At 51.5% G+C, this 6,000-nt stretch overlaps 1 protein-coding gene across 1 annotated transcript in view; it reads right to left on the bottom strand.

Annotated features, from left to right (window-relative positions):
* Positions 1-1,410: 1,410 nt before the first annotated feature.
* Twist2 (twist family bHLH transcription factor 2) overlaps positions 1,411-6,000 on the bottom strand; it is a 48,325-nt gene continuing 43,735 nt past the window's right edge. The window contains exon 2 of the mRNA XM_020187562.2: positions 1,411-2,071. The gene's annotated coding sequence lies outside the window, so the exon portion shown is untranslated. The remainder of the gene's footprint in view (positions 2,072-6,000) is intronic.

Genomic DNA, 6,000 nt, shown 5'->3' with positions numbered 1-6,000 from the left:
TGGGAGTTGGGTGGGGTGTGTGTCCTCTGGTCACACCTCTGGACAGCTCCATCCAGCTGACCCTCACACTAGGTGTACCCCAGAAGACATGGTTCAGGGTGGTGACCTGGTGATTTGTAATCCCAGAGCTGGAAGTCCCCACCCTGGGAGCCACCTGCTCCCCGCACTGGCACCCGCAGGTGCTAACAAGGTAACGAGGCCAGCAGGCAGGGGGTAGGACTCCTTGCCCCTCAGGTCAGATTCTCCTTGCAGACCGTGGTCCACGTGGGATTTCCAGGCAAGGCTCCATCCTCACCTGTGCATGTAGGTGCTTCATCCTTCCCTCACGCAGATACTCCATACAAGACTCTGGGGACTGGACACATGCCTGTGGGCCTCATGGTTCAGAAATGACCGTGCGTGACCCATTTGGACATGGTGGGAGGAGTGGTGTGAATTCCGTGTTGGGAAGCGTAAGGAAATCTACCCAGAGGAAGGTTTAGGAAGGCTTGGGGAGCAGGCACTGGCTGGTGCTGACCTTGGTCTACAGACTAGGCAAGTTTTAACATGAAAAACAGGAAAGGCAGCTGGGCATGGTGGCAGATGCTTGCCATCCCAGCGACTCAGGAGGCAGAAACAGGAGGGCCTTGAATTCTAAGCCTACCTAGACAAAGACTGCAAGACCCTAGTTCAAAAACAAAACAAAACAAAGGGCTGGGGGTGTAGCTTACGTGGTAGAGTGTTTGCTGAGCAAGTGGGAAAAACAGTTCAAAACAAAAACAAAACAAGAACGGTTTAGAGAGTCACAACATCTTACAGCAGAGGCTGCTGGGAACAGGGCAGGGCTGCGGCCAGCCCTCCTGCTGTTGTGGTTGGGATCTTAAATGTCCCCTGAAGGCCATGTGTTAGCTTGGTCACCAGCCTGCGGAGCTATTGGGAGGGAGTGGAACCTTTGGAGGCCTAGAGGGAGGAAGTTAGGCCGCTAGGGGCCCCTTGAAGGGAGTCGTGGGATCCTGGCCCTTTCTGTCTCTCTCTCTCTCTCTCTGCTTCCTGGCCACCATGAAGTGAGTTTTGCTCCACCATGCACTGAGGCCATGGCGTCCATGCCGCCACAGGCCCCACAGCGATGGAGTCAGTCAAACATGGACCAAAATCTGTGAAACCAAGAATCAGAATAAGACCTCTTCCTTTTAAATTGTCTTCTCAGATATTTTGTCTTTGTGATAGAAATCTAACAGACTTGACACCCACAACCACATTAGTGTTAGTTTCTAGAAATTTTTGTGACTGTACAGCTTGAAATGCCTGGCATATTTTCTGTTCCCCTGCAGAGTGAGGCAGGAGTCGTTTCTGTGATCAGTTCCAGCTTTCTCAGGCCTTTCCTTGAGCTGTGGCGAGGAGGCGAGAACAGAGATACAGAAGCCAGGGCTGTGCGGGCGTCTTTATTGTTCCAGGGCAGGGGAGCAGTATACACAGCCATCTGGCAGTCACTTAGCTAGTAAAAATATCTCAATAAATAAACAAATAAGCAACATATACACTGAAACAGAGGATATAAAAAAAGACTACTGAGCAAATCATGGAGAAAGGAAGTGGGAAAGTGGGAAGAGAATTCCAGGCTTCGTTGAAGGATCATGCAGAGTTTGGGGAAGGGGGTCTTGGGTTCTTTTTCTGAGAGCCTTGGTCCAGTTTAAACAGATTGAACAAGAATGCATTTGTGTTTTATTAAAAATATACATTACAAGGCACTTAGAGGGAAATCCAAATCCTCACAGATGCACTCCTGAATCCAGAGATTTCCAGAAAGAATAAAATCCTCCCTCCCCAAATAAAACCCAGAAGAAAATCGAGATGGTGATGAGATGACAAGGCAGAGGTCACTGGCAGGAAGGGCCAGTGCCCCTCCCAAGAGGGACTGTCTTTGAGAAGGAGGCTGAAGTCTGGGTCTTCTCTCCAACGCTGCTGCTGTCCCTCCTGGATGCTCAGCTGGAGCTCGGGGAGATGCGGAGGCTCCTGTGAGGTTATCCAGGTTTCAGAAGTCACAGCCAAGGACGCAGCTTACTTTCACTTGAGCCTCAGACATGCGGTGGGTCTGGAAGATAAGGAGAGGGGTGAGTCACCATCTTGCCACTCTATGCCCTGGGGAGTGCGGCCTCTCACCAAGGCTGGACAGGCCAGGCAGTGAGCTGGTGCTCACCTTCCTTTAGCCCCTACCCTACCCTGGCAGAAACTGGACAGGTGACACTTGCCAGGCAACCTGCTGTCCCCAGAGCCCAGGCCTTGCCAGAGTCTGCTGACCCAGAGAGGCTGCTCCCCTAGCACACACAGCTCTCCTCAGGTCTGCATCTAACTGGGCGAGCTACTCACACAGACCGAGCATGGGCAGAGTCACCCGGCTGATGCAGGCGGCTGCGAGGAGGCTGCTGTGGGTGGTGGTGGACTGTCCAGGGCTGGGAAGGGGACAGGGGTGAGGATACAGGGAAACAGGAGAGTGGGGGGGGAGCTGTCAAGGGCCGGTTTTTCTGTGCAACTTATTGTGAGCATACACCTGTGCTTTTGAAAGAATTATAGATTTCCATGAAGTTGCAAAAATGTACAGTCACCCCAAACTATTGCCTCCTATAGCTGCGGTCACAGCACCCTCCTCTGACACCTCAGCCAGGCAGTCAGTGTCCTGCAGTTCCCAAGCTGACCCCACGTCTCTTATGGGCAGTGTGTTTGTGCGTGCGCTGTGTACTGGTGTGTGAGTGGTGTGCAATTTGTATGTTATAGAATGTGTGGTGTGCGTTGTGTGTGTGGCGTATCTGCGTGTCTATGGCATATGTGGCGTATCTTGTGTGTGTAGCGTGCATAGTGTTTGTGTAGTGAATGCTGTATGTGATGTGTTGCTATGTTGTGTGGGGTGTACGTTGTGTGGTATGTGCATGGTGTGTGTATATTGCACATGGCGTATATTGTGTGTGTTGTGTATGGTGCGTTTTGTATGTGTGGCGTGTGGCATGTGTTGTGTGTGGTGTATATTTTGTGTGGTATGTGTAGCGTGTATGTGGTTCTGGGCAACTTCCTCGCATGTGTCGTCCTTGCCCCTGTGACTGTGATGGAGACACACAGTTCTTCCATCCCCACAAGGTCCCTTCATGCCAGGCACTTGGTTCCGAAAAGCACACCTGTGCCAGTCAAAATGGGGCAGGCCAGATGCCCTCTTCAACCTCTGCCCACCCAGTGTCCTGGGGAGGAAACTTCTTGGGTGTCACCAGAAGCCTCTCTCCCCATCTGTTCCACCTCCTGTTGCATTCAGACACTGGCAGCAAGCCAAAAGCCAGCTGGATGACAAGGGTCATGCTGACATGACACATCCCTAGGCACGCATGACAGCACACATGCGTGTGCACATGCACACACATGCATGACGCTCTGCTCAGAGCAGCTTGCCCTCCCTAAGGAGGGCTGATTTGGAGCACGCTTGCTGTTTACACAGATAGAGAGGTGACACTCAGAGTGAGAATGCTGCAGGGGAGGGTCCCATGCTGAAGGGAGGCCCAGGTATTAGGAACCTGGGGGTGGGAACCCCACACTTGGATTGCTGTCACCCGTGTCTCCCAAGTTCATGAAGATATGCTGTGAAGATTGTTAGCGGCAGGACTTCAGAGGTACACCATTGTAAGCCCAAGGTTGTAAGTCATGGTTATAGACAGAGAAAATACCACGCAGCAAAACTCCTGTCAGGGATATGTGACAGCTGGGAGTGTCCTCCAGGCAGATACTGAAGCCACCAGGTAAGGACGGCCGGGCCCCACACCATGCTCCAGCTCCAGGCTGTGACCATGCAAAGGCCACATTTGGCGTATCACTCACTACAGGGCCTCTGTGCTCCTGGTCCGCAGCACAGCACACTCCTGGCCTGCGCCCAGGTTCAAAGCGTTATTCTTCCAGAAGACTCTGTGATCTGTTACGGACTTTTAAAGGCTCCTGAGTGCTGTTTCCCTTGTTGAATCAAGACAAAGACCTGAAAAGGGTAAGACAGATTTTCCCTAACTCATGTGCACGGAAACACACACACACACACACACACACACACACACACACACACACTTACTTCTTTTTTTCAAGTTCGGAGCACTCAAAATATTTAAGCCTTTTTAAGTGGTCCCAGGCAGAAAGTCAAAGGCTGCTCTCTTTTGGAGAATGTGGTTGTAATTAGATAATTAATAAGGGGGGGTGTGCAGAGAAAGCTAAATGGAAGCCTTCCTCAGTGGGAGGAAATAATTACAAGAGCTTTTGATATATGAGCTGAACCAGCCCTCCAAGGGAAATACAGTATCGCCCATGAAAAGCCAAAAATGACAGGGGCTGTCCCTGGCCAGTGGTGGGTTTCAGAGCTTGCTTCACGTGCCCGAGGGGCCCATGGCTCAGGTTCATTAGTCTTCTTGACCGAAAGCCTCCTGGCCTGGCCCCCTTGATGTCACCCTGACCCCGGCCATGTCTGCTGACATGGCGGCATTCTCTGTAGCAAATGTAAAACATCTGGGGCTCAAGACTGCCTCCTGCACAGGGCCACCTGGAGCCTGCTTGAGCGTCCTGTGTGCAGCTCATGTCTGTCTGCTGCCTGCCCAGAGCTGCAGAGTGGCTGCACCAAGAGGCAACTTCACTGGTCTCTCCCACACCTGACCAGGGGGCACTAAGAAGCAAGCAGAGTCTTTTGCAACTCTGTGTCCTAGGGCCAAAGAAAACAGAGGGAATATCAATGAGAAGTTTCCAGAAAACAAAGCAAGGGTGCAGTTACAAGGCCATTCATCCACCCACCCATCTATCCCTTAAACCAGCCTTCCTTCCTTCCTTCCTTCCTTCCTTCCTTCCTTCCTTCCTTCCTTCCTTCCTTCCTTCCTTCCTCCTTCCCTCTCTCCCTTCTTTCCTCTCTCCCTTCCCTATTTTCTTCCTTTCTTCCACCCCTCCATCTTTCCATCCATGCAATCACACATACATAAATATATTCTACCATCTATCCATCTGTCTTCCCAAGGTATTTTGAGCATTTTTTGTGCGCGAAGAATGCTGCTTGTTGTTGAAAAAGCTGAGATGAATCAGAGAAATCTAACAGGACAGAAGAAACACTCCTGTAAACAACTAGAGCACAGTGTAGACACCGAAACTTTTATAGCAAAGAGTAAGACTTTGCAACAAGAAAGGAAGGGACAAAGTACCTTGGACTTCGTAGGAATGTCAGGAAGAGCAGGGTCTAAGGAAGAGAGGGGGAAGGGAGGGGAGCCCAGATATGTACGGACACATGCACACACACACACACACACACCCCTGAGCCTCTGCCAGGGGAGCCTCAAGGTGGAAGAGGCAGATCTGGAGGCCAGGAGCTCACCACAGAAATGGGGCTGTTACCATTCCCTATAGCACTGAGCAGATGCCCAGGGTATATCCACCTTAACTGCCTCCCTCATCCTCCAGCATGAGAGATGGATGAACCTCTGTCTCCATGGGGCTGACCAGGGCACTCAAATGGGGAGGCCACCCGCCTGTCTGCTCCTGCCTCCCCTTTGTCCACCTGTAACCCTAAATCAATCAGCTCGGGGTGAGGAAGTGCCAAGCTGGGAAATGCACACGCTGAGGAGGAAGCTGGCACTGCCTTTGGCCACATGATCTTGATGGGGTCTGACCATCCCACTCAGCCAGCCTTGGACATCTGGTGGGCACTGTCCTCCAGTCGGGGCTCTCTGGTTCCTGGAGTCTGAACACAGCTGCCAATCATTTTAACATTACTTCTCAGATGCCTGCATCTGGAGGGATGAGTCCAGCTTAGCATCATCAATCCTATGTTCCTAAACTCGGAGCACGTGATGGTCATACAAGAGATACTGAGCACGTAAGGGCCACAGATGGAGAGATTTTCACACAGAGCACTCTCAGGGGGGAGGAAAAACCCCTCAAAATAGCAGAACCCACCATCTGGGGGGAAGTGTGGATGAAATGAAGACAGCCTGCTTCAAAGGAAAAAGAATGAGCTGGAAAGAA

This window comes from Castor canadensis, chromosome 4 (genome assembly GCF_047511655.1).
Source record: "Castor canadensis chromosome 4, mCasCan1.hap1v2, whole genome shotgun sequence".
Lineage (NCBI taxonomy): Eukaryota > Metazoa > Chordata > Mammalia > Rodentia > Castoridae > Castor > Castor canadensis.
Note: the sequence above shows the minus strand (reverse complement) of the source record. Positions and strands in the feature narration are given on the sequence as shown.